This window comes from Pongo abelii, chromosome 2 (assembly GCF_028885655.2).
Source record: "Pongo abelii isolate AG06213 chromosome 2, NHGRI_mPonAbe1-v2.0_pri, whole genome shotgun sequence".
Lineage (NCBI taxonomy): Eukaryota > Metazoa > Chordata > Mammalia > Primates > Hominidae > Pongo > Pongo abelii.
In genome coordinates this window covers 115,471,787-115,498,671 of record NC_085928.1, presented here as the reverse complement: position 1 = coordinate 115,498,671, position 26,885 = coordinate 115,471,787, and the positions used below count along the sequence as shown (strand labels likewise).

Below are 26,885 nucleotides of genomic sequence, written 5' to 3'. Positions count from 1 at the left end.
AAAGCAAGTTGAATAGAAGCAATTATTCATATTCAGAAAAAAAATTCAATGAGATAAAAATGCTGCCCACTTAATGATGGAAGGGCTTCTGTGTAATTGATCTACCATCAGGTGGCTGGCTGGTCTCCCAAGGAAATGATATAGTATGAGGGGCTCATCATCGGCCTTTGTTGTTGGCATATTGTGCACTCAACAGCAGCAGCAGCCAAATCAGTTTTGGTGTGGGAAGGTCCATTCTGTTGAGCTGAGGCATGGCCTACATTTCTGATGTCATGGCCACTGCTGTGGTTTGAATATTTGTTACTCTCCACAACTCATGTTAAAATTTAATTGCCGTTGTAACAATATTAAGAGGTGGAGCTTTTAAGAAGAGAGAGCCTTTAAGGTCAGGGCACTAGGCCTCCACCCTCGTGGGTGTGATTGGTGCTGTTATAAAAGGGCAAATTTAGCCTCTTCTAGCTCTCTTCTTGCCCTTCTACCTTCTGCCATGTGATAGCATAGTAAGAAAGCCCTCGACAGATGCCAGCCTCTTGATCTTGGACTTTTCAGCCTCCAGAACAGTGAGCCAATAAACTTCCACTCATTATAAATTACCCAGTCTCAGGTATTCTGTTATAGGAGCACAAATGGACTAAGACAACTACTTTGGGTTTCTATACACAAACCCACTGAGTAAGCACAGAACGACTGAAAAAAGAGACTGACTTATGGCCATAGGATGATCATCTTGAAGCTTGATTATTGTGAAGCTCCACTGATGTTAATGCCATCTGCTTAGTATTTACATTGGATACAAACATTTGTATACTCTGTGCCTCTCCTAATTCAGGTTTCCCAGAAGCAGAGCCTGAAACAGAGGTTCATATATATGCAAAATTTTTTCCAGTGGCTTAAACAAATAGATGTTTATTTATTTCTCATAGAGACAGTGACTACACTGAAAAGGGTTACTAAGCACTGGATTGTTCTGTCATCACAGGAAAGATGTGACATATATATTTTTTGAGACAGAGTCTTGCTCTGTCTCCCAGGCTGGAGTGCAGTAGCATGATCTTGGGTCACTGCAAATTCCGCCTCCCGGGCTCAAGCGAGTCTCCTGCCTCAGCCTCCCAAGTAGCTGGGATTACAGACACTCACCACCATGCCCGGCTAATTTTTGTATTTTTAGTAGAGACATGGTTTTGCCATTTTGGCCAGGCTGGTCTCGAACTTCTGACCTCAAGTAATCCGCCCAACTCAGCCTCCCAAAATGCTGAGATTACAGGCGTGAGCCACTAGACGTGATATATTTTTAAGGTGCTCTCAGGAGCAACTGATAAGGGAATGAGAGAAGCAGGGTAGGGAAGGAAAAGGAGCTATGTAAGAATGTGGGTTAAGGTGAAGTCTAGCTTCATCTGATCCCACAGGGAACTTTGAAGTATAAATTGTGCCACAGAATCTGTCCCACTTTGAGGCAAGGAAAGGGGCTTTAGTACCCCCATTGCAGATGGTCATTGGCCATGGGCTGCCAGGGTAGGGAAAGCAGTAAAATTCTCAGGTATCTGGGGTAAGATGGCTTTAGTTGTTCAGGGGTGATCCCCCAGAGAAAGTTGCAAGTATGAGGTATTGCCTGAAACACCCTGTCAGCTCAAGCATGTGCATACAAACTAAGGCACTGAAAACAATTCAGTTTCTGATGTTTATTCCTTTGTGTAGATCCATGTTTCCACCTGGCATCATTTTCCTATGGCCTGAAAGACATCCTTTAATAGTTCTTATAGTGCATCATGTAGTAGTGATAAATGTTTTCAGTCTTTGTTAAGTTTGGAACATATTTATTTTGCCTTCATTTTTATTTATTTATTTAACTTCATTTATTTATTTTTTGAGACGGAGTCTTACTCTGTCGCCCAGGCTGGAGTGCAGTGGTGTGATCTTGGCTCACTGCAACCTCCACCTCCTGGGTTCAAACAATTCTTCTGCCTCAGCCTCCCGAGTAGCTGGGATTACAGGCACACACCAACATGCCAGGCTAATTTTTGTATTTTTGGTAGAGACAGGGTTTCATCATGTTGGCCAGGCTGGTCTCAAACTCCTGACCTCAGGCGATCTGCCCATTTCAGCCTTTCAAAGTGCTGGGATTACAGGTGTGAGCCACTGTGCCCAGCCAGACTTCATTTTTGAAAGATATTTTTATTGGTTATAAAATTATAAGTTGATAGTATTTTTATTTTAGCACTTTAAAAATGTTGCTTCACTAGTGCTTGAACTGACTGTTCCCCTCAAATTCATATGTTGAAATCCTAACACCCAGTGTTGTTGATATTGGGAAGTGGGGCTTTTGGGAGGTAATTATATCATGAGAGTGGAGCCCTCAGGAATGAAATTAGAGATCTTATAAAAATACACAAGAGAGCTTGCTTCTTCTCTCTCTGCTCTCTGCCATGTGAGAACACAATAAAAATGATGGCCTTCTGCAAACCAGAAAGTGAGCTCTCATCAGACATCAAGTCTGCCTGCATCTTGCTCTTCGACTTTCCAGTCTCCAGAACCCTGAAAAATGAATGTTTGTTGTTTATGCCACCTAGTCTATGGTAATTTGTTATAGCAGCCCAAGCTGACCAAGACAACTATTTTCTCACTTACATTGTTTCAAACAAGAAATCTAAAGTCATCCTCATCCTTGCTTTTCTGTAATGCCTTTTATTCTCTCTGGCTGCTTTTAAGAGCTTCTCTTTATCACCAGTTTTATGATGTGCCTTAGAGTTGTTTTCTTTGTTTCTGTACTTGAGTATTTTCTGAGGTTCTTGGATCTATAGATTTATAGTTTCCATCAAATTTGGGAAAATTTCAACCGTTATTTTTTCAAGTACTTTTTCTGTCTCTCTCTCTCTTTCCTCTCTTTTGGAAGCTCCAACTGTATTGTTTGAAGTTGTCCTGCAGTTCACTTTTATTACAGTTTTCATGTAAAAGTTCTATGTCTTTTTTTTTTTTACATCTTTTATATCTCTACTCAACTTTGTGAACATATGCATGTAGTTACAACTGTTTTAATGTCCTACTAATTATAACATCTATGTCAGTTCTGCGTGCTTTCGATTGAACAATTTATCTCCTTATTATGGGTCATATTTTCCTACTTCTTTGCATGCCTGGCAATTTTTGTTAGGTAGCAGATATAGTGAAATTTACTTGTTAGGTGTGGGTATTTTGTATTCCTATAAATATTCTTAAACTTTGTTCTGGAACACCATTAATTTATTTGGAAAGAGTTTGTTTCTTTGCGGTCTTACTTTTAAGATTTGTTAGGTAAAACTGCAACAGCATTCATTTGGGGGCTAATTATTTCCCATTATTAAGGCAAGACTCTTCCACAGGGACTATCCAGTGCCCTGGCTGGTGAAATTGGGCCACTATTCCTGGCTTTTTGTGAACCCTGGGCACTGTTACTTCTAATCTTTTTAGAAACTTCTTTTCCTGACCTCAGATTGGTTCTTCACACACATGCACTGATCAGTACTCTGCCAAATACTAGAAAAGAACTCTCTACAGATCTCTGGGTTTCTTTCTGTGTGCAATTCTTTCCTCGTTGGTTGTCTGTCCTGAAAACTCCAGATGTTTTTATTCTCCTTCAGACTCTCAGCTCCTTCTCCTCAACTCAAGGAAGCTACTGTACTCTGCTGGGTTCCCCTTCCTGTTCTAAGACCTGGAAGCTCTCTCAAGATAGGGTTCACCTCCTTTGTTTCCTGTTAAGGAAACTGTCTTTTGTTGTTTGATGTCGAGTGTCTTTAAAAAATCATTGTTTTGGGCCAGGCGCGGTGGCTCAAGCCTGTAATCCCAGCACTTTTGGAGGCTGAGGCGGGTGGATCATAAGGTCAGGAGATCAAGACCAGCCTGGCTAACAAGGTGAAATCTGGTCTCTATTAAAAATACAAAAAATTAGCCAGGTGTGGTGGCGGGCACCTGTAGTCCCAGCTACTTGGGAGGCTGAGGCAGGAGAACGGCGTGAACCCGGGAGGCAGAGCTTGCAGTGAGCCAAGATGGCGCCACTGCACTCCAGCCTGGGCGACAGAGCAAGACTGTGTCTCAAAAAAAATAAATAAAAAAAAATTAAAAAAAATCATTGTTTTGAAACTGCATTTGCAAAAATTATACAACAGTGATAAAGTTATGGCAGTGGGGGAGATCTGATCTAGCCAAATGCTCTTTCTTTTGCCTTTAGCCTTCAAGCTGCCCTCCTAGGCTTAAGCAAGCTAACTTTGGGAGAAATATAGTTTATAATTTACATGATAATAGCCCTTCCCCAAAATTCAACCACCTTTGTAAAGCTAATGAGAGACCACCAGGCTAGGAGGATAGAGGAGCCTGAATTCTGCTAAGGTGTAGACACAAACAATTGCCAGCCATTATTCTGGAGGTCACAAGATATGCAACTTCCCCAATTATTCCTGCAGATAACATTAATATTATAGAGCCTAAGATTGGCCTTTTGAGATATCTTTTCAGTTTTTTTGCATGTCCGATAATGGATGGCTCTACCTGGACCCACCAACCACTCCTGTGACCCCACCCAGAAGTGACTCAGCGCTCAGGAGAATCACTTCCCACACCCTTTTGATTGCACCTCCAACCAATTACCAGCAAGCACTCCTACCCCTTTCCCCAAACTACCTTTGAAAAACCCCTAACCTCTGAGCCTTCAGGGAGATTGACTTGAGTAATAACTCTGTCTCCTGTGTGACGTGGCTGGCCTCACATCAATTAAACTCTTTACTACAGTGCCATGGTCTCCATGAATTGATTTTGTTTGTGCACTGGGCAGGAAGAGTCCATTGAGCAGTTACAGTTTCACATGTTTTGTCTATTTTTTCATTGTTTCAGCAGGAGGATCAATCCAGTTTCTGTTATTCCATCTTTACCTGAAGTCAAAGTCCACTCTGCTGTTATTTTTATGAATCCCTCACTTCCATTTTCCAAAGCTTAATTTGTTCTTTTTATAACCTTTGAGTAGAATGTTTAATTCATGTGTCACTCTTTCTTATTTATAATGATATTCCCTTTTATCACAACTTTATCCATAACCCATACATTTTACTTTATAGGGTTTTTCTTATCATCGCTTTCATTGTCTCATCAAATAAATTTTTTAAATCTCCAAATGGTTGGGGTATTTACTGTTTGATCATTTTGCACCATTGTTATTATAAACTTCTTGTTTTTCCACATTATGAGTAAAGGCTGTGGTGAAGCATACCCCATAGTGGTTAATAGTTTGAATGCTTGAGTCAGAAGGCTGGGGTTTACATCCCTGCTCTGTCTTTTTCTGACTATATGATTTTGGGCAAAGTATTTAACCTAAGGCTCAACTTCTTCATTTGTACAATGGAGATGATAATAATACCTATCTCAAATGGTTGCACCAAGAGTTAAATAAAGATAATAAATATCTGGGAAGCCTTAGCGCATAGTAAGCATTCAACAAATCTCAATTAAAGTTTCTATTTGGGAAAATTTATAGATTTCTTTGTGGTCAAATTTTGATACTCACTGATACTTGAAAGAATAAAAAAGGATATTCTCAATAGGTGTGAAGGTCAATGCTGCAACGGATGTTACTGATCTCCAACTCCATATTCCTTTGTCCCGCCTCAGAGTTTGCTTGAAGCTGCATTGGATAATGTGCCAATAGGACAGTTTCCCTCAAGAACCTGTACATTTCTCTGCTTGTCTACCTGAAGGTGCTCCAGGGACAGTCCAGCAGTGTTTGAGATTTGAAACTCTCAGAGATAATTCTCAATCAGTGAGGAACAGGAAAAAAGGGATACAAACCCCAGCTTTCCTGTCCCTTGAGAGAGAAAATCTAAGGTGTGTTCTATATATTCTTCCTAGAATCCCCAGAAAGACTGAGCTTTGGTCACCCACAGAAGAAACCCACTCATTTTTTATGTACCCTGGATGGGCTTTTTCCTCTTCCTGTATCACAGTTCCCTGCATCACAGTTCCTGCATCACAGTTCCTGCTCTTTCTCTTGGGCTTCCTGAGATTACCTCCTAAATCTGCTTTCTGTAGGAACACACACTAACAGAGACATGTATATGTATTAGATTGTCCTAGCAAATGCACTGTTCACATCCTCTAAGCAGTGGCTCTCAATTCTCATTTCATATTATAATCAACTGGAGAATGCATCAAAATTTCTGGGAATGGTGAAATAAAAAACAAATCCAGATTTAGTAAGGAAAGACTTTACTCAAAAAAAAATATTGCAAAGGGGAGTGGGGAGGAACTATTGCAATAGTGAGAGAAGAGCTATTACAACAGAAAGAACCTTCTGACCATAAGATCTGTTAAAAAAAAATAAGCTTATGCACATTAAAATTTTAATAAGTTTATTTGAGCATTCAGCTATTTGTATGGGGCAGTACCAGACCACAGGTGGTTTAGCGCTCCACCAAGAAGGTAAGGGGAAACTTTTTAAAGGTGTTCATAGAAGTAAGGCAAACTAAATATTTGCTTGGTTAAAATGGAAAATCCCTAGTTAGAGGTTAGTTGGCCATTTCTGATTGGTGAAGTCTCTAGGTAGAGGTTAGTTGGCAGTTTCTGATTGGTTAAGCTTAAGTTTTGCTTTATTGTTTACATTGAGTTGGGTTTAAGTTTGCTTAGGAACTCAAGGTGCTGGAGCTGTATTAGCCTAATGGCTTCCCTATTAATGATTTTGACAGCTCTCAAAGCCAAAAAGGGATTTCTTTTATAGAGAGGGGTAAACAAGACAAGAAAGACCCTGGTGTGGGGAACTGGGATGAAAAGTGGCCTGATGGAATAACAGATCAGAGAATGGTTTGCTCTGAGGCCAGCCTATTCTTGAGGGGCTGCTAAGAAGATGTTGTGGGGACCTGAGTGAAGGAGAGAATCTTAACCGAAGTTAGGTTAACAGGCATTTGTTCTGAGTCCCACCTAAGTCATGTGGGAAAGGATGGTTCTTTGCAATGGGCCTTTTCCAGAACACAAAATGGACGGGCATGGGAAGGATTCTTAACTGTTTCTTTTTTCCACAATGATACGACTCAGGTAAAATTCAATGTTGTGTGGATGGAGCCTGAACAACAACATTTTCTAGAAGCTTCTGTAAACTAAAAATAAAATTCTAAGCCCCTCAACTGACTGCTTGGCCAAGGAGCCCCCAGCATAATCTTGAAAACTGAGTTATTGGCCATGATGGGATTGGGGGTTCAGACACACCTTGTTATACCCCCTCCCTGACTAACCATGATTAGGCTTTCTTCCCTCAGGGCTTAGCAGAAACCAGCCCTTTCAAAAGACTCCACCACTGATATCAATCAACCAAGTGCCTAAGGCTGCCCCTCCTTTTTTGCCTGATAAGAGATCACCACTGGAGTCGTTCTGGCCTGTCTAAGGAGAAGGCACAGTAATGGTTTGTGTGTCCACTGCTTTACCTTTTGATATCAGAGGGCCAAAAACTCCACCCTCAGATCATGCTAACATTGCTATGTTTTGTCCCTGGGACTCATGGAGAGGCGTGACGCTCAATTGTACATGTGCATGTTTCTTCTTTCATAAATATTCATGACTCTTCCTATAGCTTAATAAATATGTATATTTGGCCACTGTGCTCCACATAAATTTCTGCTCCCTTTGCCCCTCCCTTGAAGTGTCTGTTTCTGGCTTCTTACTGGAGGCTGTGCTTCCCAGCCTGTCAGAATGGCCATCCTGCAGGCTGCAACCCTTTATGAGACATAAAGCTTTCCTTCCCACATTTACGAACCTTGTCTTTCTTCAGTTGACACTTCCTAGGTAAAGTGGGTTTGTCATAGACAGCTCTTATTATTTTGAGATATGTCCCATCAATACCTAATTTATTGAGAGTTTTTAGCATGAAGGGTTGTTGAATTTTGTCAAAGGCCTTTTCTGCATCTATTGAGATAATCATGTGGTTTTTGTCTCTGGTTCTGTTTATATGCTGGATTACATTTATTGATTTGCGTATATTGAACCAGCCTTGCATCCCAGGGATGAAGCCCACTTGATCACGGTGGATAAGCTTTTTGATGTGCTGCTGGATTCGGTTTGCCAGTATTTTATTGAGGATTTTTGCATCAATGTTCATCAAGGATATTGGTCTAAAATTCTCTTTTTTGTTCGTGTCTCTGCCCGGCTTTGGTATCAGGATGATGCTGGCCTCATAAAATGAGTTAGGGAGGATTCCCTCTTTTTCTATTGATTGGAATAGTTTCAGAAGGAATGGTACCAGTTCCTCCTTGTACCTCTGGTAGAATTCGGCTGTGAATTCATCTGGTCCTGGACTCTTTTTTTGTTGGTAAGCTATTGATTATTGCCACAATTTTAGAGCCTATTATTGGTCTATTCAGAGATTCAACTTCTTCCTGGTTTAGTCTTGGGTCTCCTCCCATGACTTTTATATTTCTATTCATTTCTACTTGTATTTTCTGCAATGCTTCCTTTATATCTTTTATTGCTTTATTATTTGTCAAAGTAGGTTTATAAAAGGTAACCTTTTTTCTTTAAAAATAATATATGCTTATGGCAAAAGCAAAGAAAAAAATCAAGCAGAATATAAAGGTAGATGATGAAAAATAGACTTGCCTTTCACCTCAGATCCCCAACTTTCTTTTTTTTTTTTGAGACAGAGTCTTGCCCTGTCACCCAGGCTGGAGTGCAATGGCATGATCTCGGCTCACTGCAACCTCTGCCTCCCGGGTTCAAGCGATTCTCCTGCCTCAGCCTCTCGAATAGCTGGGACTACAGGCACCCGCCACCACGCCTGGCTAATTTTTGTATTTTTAGTAGAGGCAGGGTTTTACCATGTTGGCCAGGCTGGTCTCAAACTCCTGACCTCAGGTGATCTGCCCGCCTCGGCCTCCCAAAGTGCTAGGATTACAGGCATTAGCCACCGTGCCTGGCCAAGATCCCCAACTTTCAGTCCTTTCAGTCCCCCTTCCCAATCACCAGGTTTTTCTGTCTCCATGGAGGAGTAGTGACTATGTATATAAACTATAGGGACCTAAAGGTGTGATACCTTTCCTCCCCATCACAAGTGTCACTGCAGATACTCCTATAACAAAAGACAGGTTAACAAGAGAAGAACATAATAGATTCATTTAATCAAAGCTTTACATGCTTCAGAAATGAAGACCCAGGGACCCAGGGAAAATAGTTTGTTTTTATGCTTAGGTTCGATGAAGAATGGATAGCCATGTAGAAATGTGATTAGACAAAAGGGTATGACCTAATATTAGCACATAGACTGGGGAAGCCCAGGAAGGCCTGTCTGTTCAGAATCTTCTTAGCCTCTCTGTTGTAGCATTTATTCCTCCTGGGTATGGGGAGGAATCATCCCTTTGGAATGAGGTAAGGTCTTATGACTTACTATCAGGCAAGGGCAGATCAGAGAACATCTTTATTGCCAGTGTTGGGGCTCAGAAAACAATACCCCCAAAATGAAGCCTCAGAAGCAGCCATAAGAGAAAAAGTTTCTCCCCTGAGACTAGCCATAAAAACTAGAATCCCTCTTCTCCAAGGCAGGTCACGGAAACCAGAACCCCTTTACCCCAAAGCCAGCCATAAAACCTGAACATAATACTGTAACTTTTCCTCTACCTTTCTGTGTAAAACTGGCCATAAAAAAAGATATCTGATCTTCCTTGTTTGACTGTAAGTCATAAGACTCCCATTTCAGAAAGAGTCCTGCCCCATACCCAGAAGGAAGGAATGCATGCTCAGAGAGGGCCAGAAGAGTTTAGACAGACAGGTCTTGCTGGATATCCCCAGTCTATTAGCATTAGATCATACCCTTTCTGTCCAATCACATCTCTACAGGGCTGTCCATATTTTTTTGAACTTAACCATGAAAATGGACAATTTCCCCTGTATCTTTGGGTCTTCCTTCTGAAGGCTCCTGTATATACACATTACATAAATTTGTATGCCTTTTCTCCAGTTAATCTGCCTTTTCCAAGTTGGTTTTTCAGCAAACCCTCAAAGCGCCAAGTGAAACCCCCTGGCCTCTGCACGAGCTCTTAGACAGAAAGGTTGGAGGAAGTTTGGAGTAATAGCTTGCTTTGGATAAAGGGAGTTCTAGCTTCTAAGAGCCCCCCTTAACCCTGGGGGAAGAGGAATTCTTGTTCCTGACTTACTTCAAGAGAGGAGGGATGGGAGACAGGAGAGCAGGAGGTCAGAGAGACCTTGGTTCTGAGGCTGCTTCTGAGACCTTCCAGTCTCCTTTAGTTCAAAGTACTCAGCATGCCAAATTGCCCTCAGAGAGGGTTCTTGTATCTCACACAAGAAAGGATTTGGAGCAACCCCGTAGAGGGAAGTGAAAGCAAGTTTATTAAGAAAGTAAAGGAATAAAAGAATGGCTACTCCCTAGACAGAGGAACAGCACAGGATGCTCAGCTGGTTATAGTTATTGTTACTTCTTGATTATATGCTAAACAAGCGGTGGATTATTCATGAGTTTTCCTGGAAAGGGATGGGAAATTTCTGGAACTAAGGGTTCCTCCCTGTTTTAGACCATATAGGGTAACTTCCTGGCATTGCCATGGCATTTGTAAACTGTCATGGCGCTGGTGGGAGTGTCTTCTAGCATGTTAATGCATTATAATTAGTGTGTAAGGAGCAGTGAGGACAACCAGAGATCACTTTCATCGCCACCTTAGTTTTGGTGGGTTTTGGCTGGCTTCTTTACCACAGGCTGTTTTATCAGCAAGGTTGTCATGACCTGTATGTTGTGCCAACCTCCTAACTCATCCTGTATCTAAGAATGCTTAACCACCTGGCAGTGCAGCCTAGTAGGTCTCAGCCTTATTTTACTCCTCCCCAATTCAAGATGAAGTTTCTCTGGTTCAAACGCTTCTGACAGTTCTATTGCTATTATTTCTTTCTTTTATACCTAAAGCACTAAGTATTTTTATAACTAAAGTGCCTTAGCGCTTTATTTTATTGACAAAAATACTTAAAAGAGTACTTGCTTCAGCAGCACATATACTAAAATTAGAATGATACAGAGAAGATTAACATGGCCCCTGCACAAGAATAACATGCAAATTCATGAAGTGTTCCATATTTTTATTACATTATGTGTCAATTAAAAATAAAATAAAACTTTAAAAAAACATAGAAGAAAATCCTTTCAACCTTAAATATCACATACTGATCTGTCATTAGAGATTGTCTGCAATGATTTCTCAGCTGACAAGTCATTATACAAGGCAGCTATTTATCTTTAAAATAATCCTGTGTTCTTTTTTATGTGTGAAGGTTCACTTTCTGAAAATTCATTAAGCTCTACACTTAAGATGTGTTCACTGTTTTCTACCTAGGATATAATTTAAAAGTGTCTTCTAAACAACTCATTTGGTCACCACGAATTACCTGAACTGCAACCTCGCTGGGTCGTGGGAGCTCTCCCTTCTCCCATCATGATGAAAACCTTTAAGTCCAACTTCCCATGATACCAGTGGTTTTCTCCCAGGTAAAGGGCCTTTAACATCCTGCAGACCCCTGTCAAAGAAAACCACGGCCAGACAGAAGTTAAAGCAGTGAAGACAAATTTTATTCAGAAGCTATTGCAATAGGGAAAGAGAGACCTCAGTTTAGAATGGGCTCCCTTCTGAATACAAGGACAAGTGGGAAATTATGGCCAAGGTGCAGGGTAAGGTCAGTGGATGGAAATTACTAAAAGGGAACATCAGCAATAAGAGGGATTCTAAACTGACTCAGCTTCTAGCTAAAGGCAGCCAGGATAATAAGATACTGAGGAAGAGGGGTTGAGGAATTTCATCAGATATCAAGGGTGGTCAGATGCCAAGGGTGAGGGGATTCTAGTGACACTAACTCAGCAAGATTCTTTCTGAAAGCAGAATAAGCAATCCAAGGACAGAGCCCACGGTCTGGGTCTTCAGGGCTTAGAAGAGCCTTATTAGTGTTAGGTCAGAGACAGTCTGTCGCTCCAGATGTCCCTAAAGCCCCCAGGGGTAGGAGAGCTAACTTTCCTAGACAACTTCTGAAAACAGCTGGCCCTCTAAATCAAGACCATCTGATGCCACTTCCTCCCATGGAGGCCACTTCCAGGAATGAGTCACTCTACTAGAAAAAAAAAATGTCCAGCAGAAGCCCTGGCCCTAGAAACAACTCACATGGAAAGATGGGTAGAATGAGGAACATTGAACATCCCTGTCTTGTTTACCTTGGCATGGGGGGTTTTCCTTTACTCAACAAAGACTATTCCTTACTTAAGTCAGGCTTGCAAAGCCAGTGGCAACCATAAAGGGCCTCATCTGGCAGGATAGATCCTCCTTCAGTTTTATTAAACCATGAGATTTGCAAAAGGATTGTTATTGGGTTTTGGGGGTCATTCACTTACTCAAGGTTGACACCAGTTTTTCAAAAATCCCTGCTTGCTGCCCAGGGGTCAGTGCATGACAGTGAGATTCAGAACACATGGCTTTCTTTTGTAAATCGGAAGCTGAGCTCGAAAGTGTAGGTAAGAAAAGAAGGACCAGCATTGGCACTCAGCTGTGGGCAAATTTCTCAAGCAAATGAACTTTAGGAATAAACACTCGGCTTCTGAAAGTTTAGCCCCTTAAAACTATCACTGCCCCTATCCCTGAAAACATCTCACAAACCCAACTGGGGAGGCTGTTTACCCCCCATTCACAGCTGCTATTTCAGATACTACGAAGGTTGAAGCAAGGATTTGAGAAGTAAGGAGGTAGGAGAGTTCTTCCTTAGCTGGTGGCTTCTCTGGAACTAGCAGATGATTGAAGCTGGCATTTTACCTTCTAGAGCTTTCTTGGGCACTTCTGGGAGCCCCAGCTCTGTGACCCAGCTTCAAGTCTCCTGAAGAGGTGACATATTCTGCTCCTTGGCCTAGCTGCATCCCTCTCAGCCCTGGGTCATGGTGATGCACCCACACATTTTTCATAGTTGAAGACTTCTTTCTCATCTCCCAGGTGGTCCTCTTGAGTGGGACTTAATTCAGTTCAGCCTGGATTTTTCTCCCATCTCCCACACATCCATCTAGTCTACAGAAAACCCTCATCAAACCCTTACCCCCTCCCAAATAAAAAACTTGGGAGTACATTCTGTCAACTAGCACTCTTGTGGATCTACCACCAAAACAACTAGTTGGCCCATCTCTAGCCCTCTAGATTTTGGAGGGTTACACCCCAGGCCACCCAACTGGTCACTTACCAAGCTCTCAGATGCTCTCACTGAAGATCTACCTCATTATATTTGGGATCACAGGATACATCCCCTTGGGGGAGAAGGGATAGAGTTCATAGCACAGATTTTTTCCAAAGAAACCTTTTAACCCCTCTTCCCATGCTCTGACACCGTTAATATCCTTAAACCTGCTAGATGCTTGTAACCAGTTCTCAGGGATATTTCATTTATCAATTGGCACATAGGATCCGTCTTAAACCTATTTGAGATTTTATATGAATTATATTTCTACCTCAGGTCAAACTGAGACAATAAACACTCATGCCATACCATTCTTTAACTGCTGTCTTGTCCTGTTTTCTGTTGTTATAACAGAATGCCTGGGACTGGGTAATTTATAAAGAAAGGAAGTTTATTTGGCTCATAGTTCTGGAGACTGAGAAGTCCAAGGGCATGATGACAGCTTCTGGCAAGAGCTTTGTACTGGATCATAACTTGGCAAATGGCATCACATGGCAAGAGAGCAAGAGTATGCAAAAAAGACAAAACATGAGGGGTGGCCTTGCTTTATAACAATCTACTCTCATGGTAACTAATCCAGTCCCGTTAGAGCAAGAACTCACTGACCCCATCAAGAACTAACCCAGTCCCATGAGAGCAGCATTAATCCCTTCATGAAGGCAAAGCCCTCATGACCCAAACACTTCATAAAGGTCCCACGACTTTTCAACGTCATTACTTTGGGAATCAAATTGCAACATGAGTTTTATAAGGGACAAGTCATATTCAACCCATTAGTAACTGCCTATGCGTGGCAGTATCAGTAACCGTCTGGATGCATCTTTATGGATGTATCAACAATTCATTTAATCTGTCACGGTCATTTACTTCAATAATGCTTTAATAAATATCCCTTTACCTGTGTTTTTAAGTCAACTGTTAATATACCGGTAGGTAAATTTCTAGAAAAAGAGCTAAGTCACTCTCTAAAGAGGTTATACCAATTTACCCTCTCAATCTAAGTGTAAAAAAAGATGGTTTTTCCACATCCTCTGAACACAGTACCTTATTAAACTTTTAAACCTTTTCCAATGTAATAGGTAAAAAATTATATCTATATAAATATGTATTTTCTTGATTATAAATGAAGTTAAATATATTTTTATGCAATTTAAAACCACTTATTTTCTTTTACTATGAGATGCCTGTACACATCCTTTGCCCATTTTGTCCTATTGTGCTTTTGGTATTTTTCATATTAACTTGTAAACACTTCTTGTATTATTAGGGAAACTGGCCCACTGTCATGTGTGTTCCAAACAGATTTTCCCATAGTGGGAAAGGACATAGTGGGCAGGGGCACCCATGAAGAGATGGTTCAAGGCAAACGTAGTACAACTCAGGGCATTTAGAATGTAGCTACATTTGGAACAGCATCTCTCACATCTTCTCATGTCTTCCAGATGTTACTGAGTTGTTACCTTCTCATTCATAGCAGTTCAGCAATAAAGATCTAATTGAAGTGTAAGAAAAAGGGTCCATTGGACAGTCACCATGGCAACTGCCCCTCCCACAGTATTTACCATTCAAAGGCTTCTGCAGGCATTCATGTACAACAAATTAGCAAAGAAAGGTTTCCAGATTCACAACCCTAATTTTGAATGCAGTTTGAAGGTGCTTAGAGACATAAAGAATGCCTGTGGTTTCTATAGGGAGATCTACTAGGAAAAGAATTGTCTTCAGTTCCAGCTTCTGTGGCAAGATGATTTGTTCAGACATTGGAGTATATTTTGTTTTTGGTGTAATTTTTCTTCCATTTCCACCATCTGCTGAGGGTTGCCAGCCCACAGTGCTTGCTGGTCTCAGGAGTGGTTTATATTCCTGGGCATAAAGCAGAAACTGCTTAAAGATCATCTCTGGTCTTGCCCTTAGTGAAAGCTCAAGCTCACTGAAGAGTTTTAAACTATAAATCTAGGTGCAGAGGGGCATGGCGGGGACAAGCCAATTCTCTTTGGAGGCAAGAGGAGGAGTGAGCGAAAGCAGGAGAGGCTCTGCAAAGAGGGCAGACCTGTGACCACTGCTGAAAACATCTAGGTTGGTGACAGAACCTGGTCATGATGGCTGGAGCTCTTCAGGAAGTGCAGCCCTAGGCACTGGGATTCCCAGTCCTAACAAAAAATCCCAGTCCCAACAGCAGAAAAGACCAGTGGCTTGCCCACTTCCAAGGGGCCATAATTCTGACACTCTAAGGCATCTCAGCCCTAACCACTATGGCCTGAGGATCGCTGGTGCTTCCAGGCACATAACCCCTGGGATACATGAGTGACTTTATGGTAAATTAGAGTGTCAGAAGAATCTTAACAGTAACTGAAGTTACATTTTCTATCATTTTAGCTGGCCAAGAGCTCAAAATTATTTTTATTTTTAATAATGTGACATCCAATTTGACACACCAGTTTGTGGATTAAAATTTACATCCAGCGCACGTTTTTAGACTAGTATCGTAAGAAGCCTCAGCCAGTTCAGCTCCTAACAAAAATCCTACCCCCCTCCCCCCACACACATGCACACACACACACACAAAGCACATTTGTGACATGGTTTTTATATTGTTTTTATTTTGCCCACTTAGTATTTTACAAACACATTTTGCTTTATTTCTTTTAATGTATTTTCATGATCAATTATAGCATTTTTATGGGAGAAAATAGGTTTCCTGAAAAGATACTTTGGTTATGACTTTTCCTCAGTAGGGAATAAGTGTTAAGTATTTTGAAGTCTGACTTGTCATATTCGCCAGTTAGTTCAAATCAAGGATGGCCTGGATGGTTCTCTACTGCCCTCCAGTGGGAAAGCTAGATTGAGGTCAAAGCATTTTTGAAATGGAAAATGGACTGGTATATGTGTCTCTAATATTGGGATGTAAAAGATATAGACAGAAGGAGATAAAAAACTGAAGGATGTTTTCTTCTCAGTGTGTTCGGAAATAAGTGAACTGTTGAACAATGAACCATTCGGCACCATGACTTCTTACAACTTCAAAAGGATACTGTAAAGACTGTATTTAAAACTGAGGTCTTGGCCAGGCACGGTGGCTCTTGCTCGCCTATAATCCCAACACTTTGGCGGGCCAAAGCAGGAGGATCACTTGAGGTCAGAAGTTGGAGACCAGCCTGGCCAACATGGTGAAACCCCATCTCTACTAAAAATACAAAAATTAGCTGGGTGTGGTGGCGTGTGATTTTAATCCCAGCTACTTGGGAGGCTGAGGCAGGAGAATAGCTTGAACCTGGGAGGTGGAGGTTGCAATAAGCCAAGATTGCACCAGTGCACTCCAGCCTGGGTGACAGAGCGAGATTCTGTCAAAAAAAAAAAAAGGAAGGAAAAAGAAAAAGAAAGATAAAATGGAGGTCTTTCTGCCAGGACAAAAATAGTACACAACTTTGAACTTAAACATTTTAAGCATTCTGAGTCTCTATGTATACTTATATAATCTTGCTTTACTTCTGCATAATTATTTAATTATGATCTTCTAGTCTATTATATATCATAACACCCTTATTTCTTCAAAGAAGATTATTAAAGGGCTATGAAGAAATTATGCAGCTTCTCAGTTTCTCCGTGAATCTGATTAATATCCATGATAGGCTTGCATTAAAAAGTTTATTTTGTTTACAGAAAAAGTTTGCCAAACCCTGCTAAGTCACAATTCCCACCACATTTGCATCCTGCTTTAACCAACTGATAGATATATTTTATAGTGAAGGAAAAACTTAGAAAAAGTACACTAACATAAAAACAAAAAAAAAAACAAAACAAAAATGGTTATACAAAAGGAGTGGATTAATCTCTGAATACTGACTGACTCTTACGTGCTCATTTCCCCCTGTACTTCTAAATATACTTCTAGAACTGATGTGTTTAAAATAGATTGATGTCTGTGTCAGGAGCAGGGCAATAAAATAAACTCAGTTGCTCAAAAAAATAGTTTATTTAGCATTTCTGCATTATTTAAATGAGTCTTACTCTATTCTTTTAAAAATCTGTCTTTAAAATATCCAAATTAATATATTAATCACTAACAGACAGTGGTGGTTATAAATAAAGGCTCTAATTATGTTGCATTTTAAAATATATTTTCAAAATATATTAATTCCTCTTGAACAAACAAAAGATATGAAAACATTCACCACTCCCCTCTGGTAAACAAGATGCCAACTCTAGGGTACGGTGGAAAGACATACTGGATACTTTCACTGTGTTCAGCAAATGGATTGAACATGGAGCCAGAAACATGTGAAGCACCGGGACAATCTGAAAACAACAACAACAAAAAGAAAAAACAAGCTTTATCATTTCACAAGACCTTTTCCAGGTTGTAAAAGCAAGAGAGGAGGCAAGAAAAACAGAAAATTTCAAACTGATTTGAAAATTTTAAAAAAGTGATAGAGCCTATATTACATAAAACTTATGAGACAGTTGACTCTAGGAAATTATAACACTTTGCCAACGTTTCCTGGGCAAGCTGATCATTAAAAATAATACCTAAAATATAGAGAATATTTCCTGCATACTAAGTGCTATGCTAAGATCATCTCATTTGAATTCGGAAGACCCATATGAAATGGGTACCATTTTTATTACCATTTTACAGATAAAGAAATTGAAGATGAGAGAAACTCGCCAGGCACAGTGGCTCATGCCTGCAATCCCAACACTTTGGGAGGCCGAGGTGGGCAGATCCTTGAGGTCAGGAGTTCGAGACCAGCCTGGCCAATATGGCGAAACCCTGACTCTACTAAAAATACAAAAATTAGCCAAGCCATGGTGGCGGGCGTCCCAGCTACTGGGGAGGCTGAGGCAGGAGAATTGCTTGAACCTGGGAGGTGGAGGTTTCAGTGAGCTGAGATCACACCACTGCACTCCAGGCTGGGTAACAGAAGGAGGTTGCGTCTTGAAAAAAAAAAAGAGAGAGAGAGAGAAAACTTAATTAACTTGCTGAGGTAATTGGCAGAAGAAAGATCAAACTTCAGAGAATGATTTAACAATAGTAAGTCTGGTTTGTTTGGAAGCAGAAGCCTTCTAAAACTCTTATTTACTTTTTATATTTACTACATTTTTGTTTATTATACATGTGAGGTTTCTTTCCAGATGTTAAACTTTTTTCATGTACAATCTACATTTTATTGCACAAAAATGCTTAAAACAAAGATTCGAGACTCAAAGAGAACAGAACTACAATATACCTCAGAAGTACCTTGTGAGAAAAGCATTGTTATTACTATTTTACAGATTAGTTAAGACCTTGGGGGCTTGGAGAAATAATGTGAATTCTCAAAGGGCAAAGGCTGACCTAGAACTTGACCCATATCACGTGAATAACTTCAGGTGTGTAAGATTGACTTGGGAATATTCCTTAGGTCATGGCACATGGCTGTCATTAGGCAGTCACAGGGAATCTGAGAGATTATATGAACAAATCACAGTACAGTTGGCCCTCAATATCCATGGGTTCCACATCTGTGGATTCAGGCAACTGCAAATAAAAAATATTTGAAAAAAACTGAAGAGTTTTTTCTTGTTATTGCCTAAACAATATAGTAGAACTACTATTTACATAGCATTTACATTGTATTGGGTATAAGTAATCTAGAGATAATTAAAAGTATAGGATGGGCGTGGTGGCTCACACCTGTAATCCCAGCACTTTGGGAGGCCAAGGTGGTCAGATCACAAGGTCAGGAGTTTGAGACCAGCCTGGCCAACATAGTGAAACATCATTTCTACTAAAAATACAAAAATTAGCAGGCATGGTGGTGTGCATCTGTAATCCCAGCTACTCAGGAGGCTGAAGTAGGAGAATTGCTTGAACCCAGGAGGCGGAGGTTGCAGTGAGCCGAGATCGCACCACTGCATTCCAGCCTGGACGACAGAGTGAGACTCCATCTCAAAAACAAAACAAAACAAACAAACAAAAAACAAAACAAACAAAAAAACTATACAGGAGGCAACAAAATACCAGCAAATAGAATTCATCAACACATTAAAAAGATCATTCATTACGACCAAGTGGAATTCAGCCCAGAGACGCAAGGACGGTTCAACATATACAAATTAATTAAGGTGATACAACATATTAACAGAATAAAGGACAAAAATCATATGATCATTTCAATTGATGCTGAGAAAGCATTTGATAAAATCCAACATCCCTTCATGATAAAAAAAAAATCCTCAAAGAACTGGACATAGAAGGAACATATCTCAACACAGTAAAAGCCATATACAACAGACCTATGTCAGTATCAGACTAAATGCAGAAGAACTGAAAGTCTTTCCTCGAAGATCTGGAACACAACAAAGATGTCCGCTTTCATCACTGTTATTGAACATTTTAATAGTAATCAGTGTCCTAGCTAGAGCAACCCAGTAAGAGAAATAAATAAAAGGCATACAAATTGGAAAGGAAGAAGTCAAATTATCCTTGTTTGCAGATATCATCTTATATTGGGAAAAACTTAAAGACTCTATCAAAAAACTATTAGAACTGATAAATTCAGTAGAGTTGCAGGATATAAAATCAACATAAAAAATCAGCAGCATTCCTGTATGTCAATAGTGAACAATCTGAAAAAGAAATCAGGAAGGTAATTCCATTTACAATAACAACAAGTCCAATAAAAACCAAGTATAAACTTAATCAAAAAAGTAAAAGATCTCTATAATGAAAACTACAAAACGTTGATAAAGGAAATTGAAGCGGACACACGAAAAATGGAAAAATATACCATGTTCATGGATTGGAAGAATTAATATTGTTAAAATGTCCATACCACCAAAAGCAATCTACAGACTCAATGCAATCCCTACCAAAATAACAATAACATTCTTCACAGAAATAAAATTCCTAAAATTTATATGGAACTATGAAAGGCCCAGAATAGCCAAAGCCATCCTAAGCAGAAAGAACAAAACTGAAGGAATCACATTACCTGACTTCAAATTATATTACAGAGCCATAGTAACAAAAACAGTATGGTACTGACACAAAAACAGACACACAGACCAAGGGAACAGAATAGAGAACCCAGAAGTAAATCCATACATCTACAATGAACTCACTTTTGATAAAGGTGCCAAGTACATACACTGGGGAAAGCACAGTTTCTTCAGTAAATGGTGCTGGGAAAACTGGATATCCATATGCAAAAGAATGAAACTAGGCCCCTATCTCTTGCCGTATATAAAAATCAAATCAAAAGGGATTAAAGACTTAAATCTAAGACCTCAAACTATGAAACAACTAAAGGAAAACACTGAGAAAACTCTCCAGGACACTAGTCTGGGCAAAATTTTTTCTTTTTTCTTTTTTTAGAGATGGGATCTCCCTATGTTGCTCTGGCTGAAGTGCAGTGGCTATTCACAGGTGTGATCCTGGTAGTGATCAACATGGAAGGTTTTTTTTTTTTGAGATGGAGTCTCGCTCTGTCGCCCAGGCTGGAGTGCAGTGGCGCAATCTCAGCTCACTGCAAGCTCCGCCTCCCGGGTTCACGCCATTCTCTTGCCTCAGCCTCCCAAGTAGCTGGGACTACAGGTGCCCACCACCACGCCTGGCTAATTTTTTGTATTTTTAGTAGAGACGGGGTTTCACCATGTTAGCCAGGATGGTCTCGATCTCCTGACCTTGTGATCCGCCCGCCTTGGCCTCCCAAAGTGCTGGGATTACAGGCGTGAGCCACTGCACCCGGCAACATGGAAGTTTTGACTTGCTACATTTCTGACCTGGGCTAGTCCAATCCTCCTTAGGCAACCAGGTGGTCTGGTCCCCTGCTCCTGGGAGGTCACCACATTGATGCCAAATTTAGTGCAGACACCTGATTGGCATAGTGCGTTATAGCCCAGAACTCCTGGACTTAAGCAATCCTCCTGCATCAGCTTTCTGCACTCAGCAGATTTCTTTTTATTTTTTTTTAGAGACACAGTCTCGCTCCGTAGCCCAGGCTGGAGTGCAATGGCACAATATCAGCTCACTGCAACCTCCGCCTCCCAGGTTCAAGAGATTCTTATGCCTCAGGCCTCCCAAGTAGCTGGGATTATAGGCATGCCCCACCACATCTGGCTAATTTATGTATTTTTAGTAGAGATGGGATTTTGCCATGTTGGCCAGGCTGATCTCAAACTCCTGGCCTCAAGTGATCTGCCCGCCTTGGCCTCCTAAAGTGCTGAGATTACAGGCAAGAGCCACCACGCCTGGCCAAGCAGATTTCTTGAGTAATACCCCAAAAGCACAGACAATCAAAGAAAATGGACAAGTGAGATCACGTCAAGTTAAAAAGCTTCTGCAGAGCAAAGGAAATAATCAACAAAGTGAAGAGACAATACATAGAATGGGAAAAAAAAATTTGCAAACTATCCATCTGACAAGTGGTTAATAACCAGAATATATAAGGAACACAAACAACTCTGTAAGAAAAAAATCTAATAATCCAATTAAAAATGGGCAAAAGATCTGAATAGATATTTCTCAAAAGAAGACATATGAATGACAAGGTGCCCAACATCACTGATTATCAAAGAAACGCAAATCAAAACTATATTATCTCACCCCAGTTAAAATGGCTTTTATCCAAAAGACAGGCAATAACAAATGCTAGTGGAGAAAAGGGAACCCTCATATACTGTTAGTGGGAATGTAAATTAGTACAGCCAGTCTGGGGAACAGTATAGAAGTTCCCTCAAGAAACTGAAAATAGAACTACTATACGATCCAGCAATCCCACTGCTAGGTATATAGCCAAAAGAAAGCAAATCAGTATATTGAAGAAATATCTGCACTCTCATGTTTATTGCAGCTCTACTCATAATAGCCAAGATTTGGAATCAACCTAAGTGTTCATCAACAGACAAGTGGATAAAGAAAATGTGGCACGTGTATACGATAGAGTACTATTCAGCTACAAAAAGGAATGAGATCGTGTCATTTGCAACAACGTGGATGGAACTGGAGGACGTTATGTTAAGTGAAATAAGCCAGGCATAGAAAAACAAACTTTGCATGTTATTACTAATTTGTGGGAACTAAAAATTAAAACAATTGAACTTATGGAGATAGAGTAAAATGATGGTTACTAAAAGCTGTGAAGGGTAGTGGTGGGGGTGGGGGAAGTGGGTATCATTAATGGGTACAAAAATATAGTTCGAATGAATAAAACCTAGTATTTGATAGCACAAGAAGGTGACTACAGTCATTTATAATTTGTTGTATGTTTTAGAATAACTAAGGGAGTGCAATTGGAATGTTTGTAACACAAAGAAATATGAATGTTTCAGGTAATAGATAACCCATATACCCTGATGTGATTATTGCACATTGTATGCCTCTATCAAAGTATCTCATGTACCTCATAAATATATATACATCTACTATATACCCATAAAATTAAAAATAAAAAAAATTAAAGTGTACAGGAGGATGTGCTTAGGTTATATGTAAACATTATCCCATTTTATATCAGAGACTAGAGTATACTTGGATTTTGGTATCAGAGGAGGTCCCAGAACAAATCCCCCATAGATATTGAGGGATGACTGTACTTATAATGGGGGATAGAAATGAGAATGGGAGTCAAAAATAAAGAAGGATGTTAAACTTGTCATATTATCTAGGAGTTTTGGCAGAAGTCTTAAAAGCTGAAAACAATATAATAGGTGTCAAGGCTTCTTACATTTTGAATAAAGAAACCAATCTTTTCATACAGAAAATGCTAAAAAGATTGTTAAAGGAATTCTGCCAGGACAAGCCTCCTAGCAATTTTGTAAGAGAAGGCAAAGAATTAAATGGTAGATTGAAGAGGGTGCTGTTAAGAATATCTTTGTGAGAGTTGTGAAGACATTTCCACTCCCCATGAGGAAGAGAAGGTGTATTAGTTATCTATTGTTGCAATGCAAATTATCCCATAATTTAGCCACTTAAAACAATAATAAACATTTATTGTTTCACACAGTTTCTGTAGTTCAGGAATTCAGGAGCAGTTTAGGTGGTTGGTTGTAGCTCAGAGTTTCATGAGGTTGCAGTCAAGATGTTATCTGATTAGTCAAGCTGAGGTTACATGAACATACTTTAACTATAAAGTGAGTAACTATCCTCATTTTCTATAGTGGGAGTACTGCTCACCACAACCAAGACACATACAGTGAGGAATTCCACACACATCGAAAGAGGGCTCAGATGACAGACAGCAGAAAATAAAACCACAAAAATGTCAAACACAAAGTCATCCCTTTGGTTGCCCAACATCAATATAACCATTGCTTCCAATGTTTATATTTCAAAAAAGTGTTGCCACCTAAAATATTGCAATTTTCCTTTATACAATCAAAGATGCACTCACATTGTCACTCTCCAAGGAAGTCAATCCAACGTGTCATCAGTTACCACATCCATCAACCCAATTTCAAGTCTAGAACCACCCATCACCAAGTCTAGTTGGTGGCCATTCTTCTTCAAGTTCTGTACTGATTTCGTATCCACATTCTGATACTTATGGGCTAAATAATGAAGTTTACAACAGTATCACACCCTACATACAATAGTGAAGTATAAAGGCTAAAGAAAGAAAAGTGAAAACACATAAAAGAATACATGAAACATTATAAAATACATAAACAAGATGACAGCTCTCATTTCTTCCCCTGATCATAAGGCCTTCCCTCCATTTATGACTTCCTTTCTCTACCAGCGATTCCATGCTCCTTTTACTTTCAGCCAGTACCTTCATTTCTAAGGGATCCAAGCATTTGGTAGATCTATCTGTTTAAAGATATACCAGCAAAACTATTTTTTTTGCTTGATGATAAGTTTAATAACATCAATCAATACCATAATCTTCTTCCTCTCTGTCACCTTCTTCTTCTCTTGCTTATCCAACGATAGATGACATGGAAAATGGTCAGATGGCAGTCTCAGCTCCAAATCAAAGAAAATCATTGTTTAGCCCTTGCTGGAGGAACTCCTTTCTTTAGAAACAAGTCTCTAAACCACCGAAGCCCAGAATTTCAGAGAATGGAAGTCTAAAAAATTGTTTTAAGTGGGTCATTAGGTATAATATCCCTTTGTTTCTAAATCTATTTATTTTGCCTATGGCAGTGTGATGGTTTTAAAATACATCCACAAACACACAATGAACCCTCTCCCACACACTCCCTGGGACCTAAGCTGTCACGGCATGGTACCATTTTGGGAAAGAAGCCACTGCTGATGTACATCCTGCCCCAGGATCCAATGGCCCCTATGTCTCCAATATCCCTGGGGTCCTGCGGTCATTCCACCATGCCCATACAGAAGACTGAGTGCCAATATCCCAGTCAGACCTAGCAGTAGAGCCATGATTCTAGCACTAAAGCCCACATAGTACTCTATGTTCCAGGAAGCAGGTAGTCCAGCACAGTAAGGAGGTCACCCTCAGGAGTGAGGGAGCCAATGTGCATGGCCAGCCACCTGGTACCCACTGCTGCCAGCAACCCTATCCCCTCCAGTGATGAGGCTGCCTTATGCATGGGCACCCCTAGAGACCAAAGATCAGCCCACCTAGAGGCTGTCACCACTGGAGACCCTGCCCCCTCCAGTGGCAGAGCTACCATGTACCTCAAACAGTCCCCAGGGACCAAGGACTTGCCCACTTAGCACCCACTGCTGCCAGCAACCCTGCCCCATCCAGTGGTGGAGATATAGCATGTGTACATGTCCCCCAAGGGCTGAGGACTGGTCTACCTAGCACACACCACCTCTGCTAACCCCACCCCCTCTAGAGGTAGAGACATCACATGCTGTGTTCCTCAGGGCTGGTGCCCACCTGGTGCCCACCACAGCTGGCAATGGCATCCTATAATCAGTAAAGCTGTTGTTCCAGGCAAGCACCCTCCCATAATCCAAGAACTGGCCACCAATGGACACTTACCACCAGCAAAACTACACTATCGCCTCCATAAATGTCAACAGTCTATGCCACTGTGGCACTCAAATACTGCTGATGCTGTTAAAAATCACACAGAGACTACATAACTGTTATTGCTTCTCAGCCTTTTGTCTAAGATCGAGTGTGGAGACTATACTACTGCATTTACTCAGAACCAAAGCCAAAGCACCTTATGCAATCAACACTACAGGTCACAACTACAGGAAAAAAGTCTTTCCTAATGAAAGCTACTTCATGAAATTGGAAGAGGTGACTATTTCACCAGATGCACAGATATCAACATAGCAACACAAGAAACATAAGAAAACAAGGAAACACGACACTGCCAAAGGAACACAATAATTCTCCAGTAACACATTCCCCAAAATGAAAGCTATCAGATGCCTAAAAAGGAACTGAAACTAATGAGCCTAAGGAACCTCAGCAAGATACACGATAAATACAGACAATTAAATGAAATCAGGAAAACATTAATGCTCTGAATGAGAAATTCAACAAAGAAACATATGTTATTTTTTTAAAAGAACCAAACAGAAATCTTGAAGCTAAAAGATTCTGCTAATGAAATAAAAAATACAATAGAGAGCTTCAACAACAGACTAGATCAAGAAGAAGAAAATAATTTCTGAGGGCCGGGCGTGGTGGCTCACGCCTGTAATCCCAGCACTTTGGGAGGCTGAGGTGGGCGGATCATGAGGTCAGGAGATCGAGACCATCCTGACTAACACGGTGAAACCCCGTCTCTACTAAAAATACAAAAAAAAAATTAGCCGGGCGTGGTGGCGGGTGAGTGGTAGTCCCAGCTACTCGGGAGGCTGAGGCAGGAGAATGGTGTGAACCCAGGAGGTGGAGCTTGCAGTGAGCCGAGAGATAGTGCCACTGCACTCCGGCCTGGGAGAAAGAGCAAGACTCCATCTCAAAAAAGAAAAAAAAAAGGAAAATAATTTCTGAACTTGGAGACAGGTCTTTTGAAATAACCCAGTCAGACTAAAAAAAGAAAAAAGAATTCAAAAAGAATAAAGAAAGCCTACAGTACTTACAGAACACCATTAAGTAAACAAATATTCACATTCTGAATGTTTACGAAGGAAATGAGATGAAAAAGGAATAGAAAACCTATTTGATGAAATAATCTCTGAAACCCTTTTAAGACTTTGAAGACATATGGACATTGACATCCAGGAAGCTTAAAAATCTTCAAATATAGTAAACCCAGAAAAGTCCTCTCTGAAGCACATTATAATTAAACTGTCAAAAGTCAAAGACAAAGAGAGAATTTTTAAAACAGCAAGAAAAAAACGTCAAGTCACATATATGAAAATCCCCATTAGACTAACAGTATTTTTCTCAGCAGAAACCTTACAGGCCAGGAGAGAATGGGATGATAAATTCAAAGTGCTGTAAAAAAAAAAACTGCCAAGCAAGAATATCAAACCCAATAAAACTATCCTTCACAAATGAGGAAGAAACAAAATTTTCCCCAAACTAAAACTGAGGAAATTCATCACCACTAGACCATCCTTACAAGAAATACTTAAGGGAGTCCTACATCTGGAAGCAAAAGGATGATAACTACCATCATGAAAACACAAAAGTACAAAACTAACTGATTGAAAAGATACACAAATGAGAGAGAAAAATAAATCAAACCTTATCACTGCAAAGATAAATGATTAGAGAAAGAAAAGAACAAAGAATTTCGAAACAACTAGAAAACAATTAACAATA

General features: G+C 40.2%; 1 protein-coding gene and 1 non-coding gene across 2 annotated transcripts in view; one reads left to right on the top strand and one right to left on the bottom strand.

Annotated features, from left to right (window-relative positions):
* SCN11A (sodium voltage-gated channel alpha subunit 11) overlaps positions 1–26,885 on the bottom strand; it is a 199,528-nt gene that overhangs the window by 162,522 nt on the left and 10,121 nt on the right. Inside the window, exon 2 of the mRNA XM_024244941.3 lies at positions 17,373–17,496. The gene's annotated coding sequence lies outside the window, so the exon portion shown is untranslated. The remainder of the gene's footprint in view (positions 1–17,372; positions 17,497–26,885) is intronic.
* LOC112132797 (U6 spliceosomal RNA) lies at positions 10,978–11,084 on the top strand. Its single transcript, XR_002914519.1, has one exon. It is a non-coding gene; the product is annotated as a U6 spliceosomal RNA (small nuclear RNA).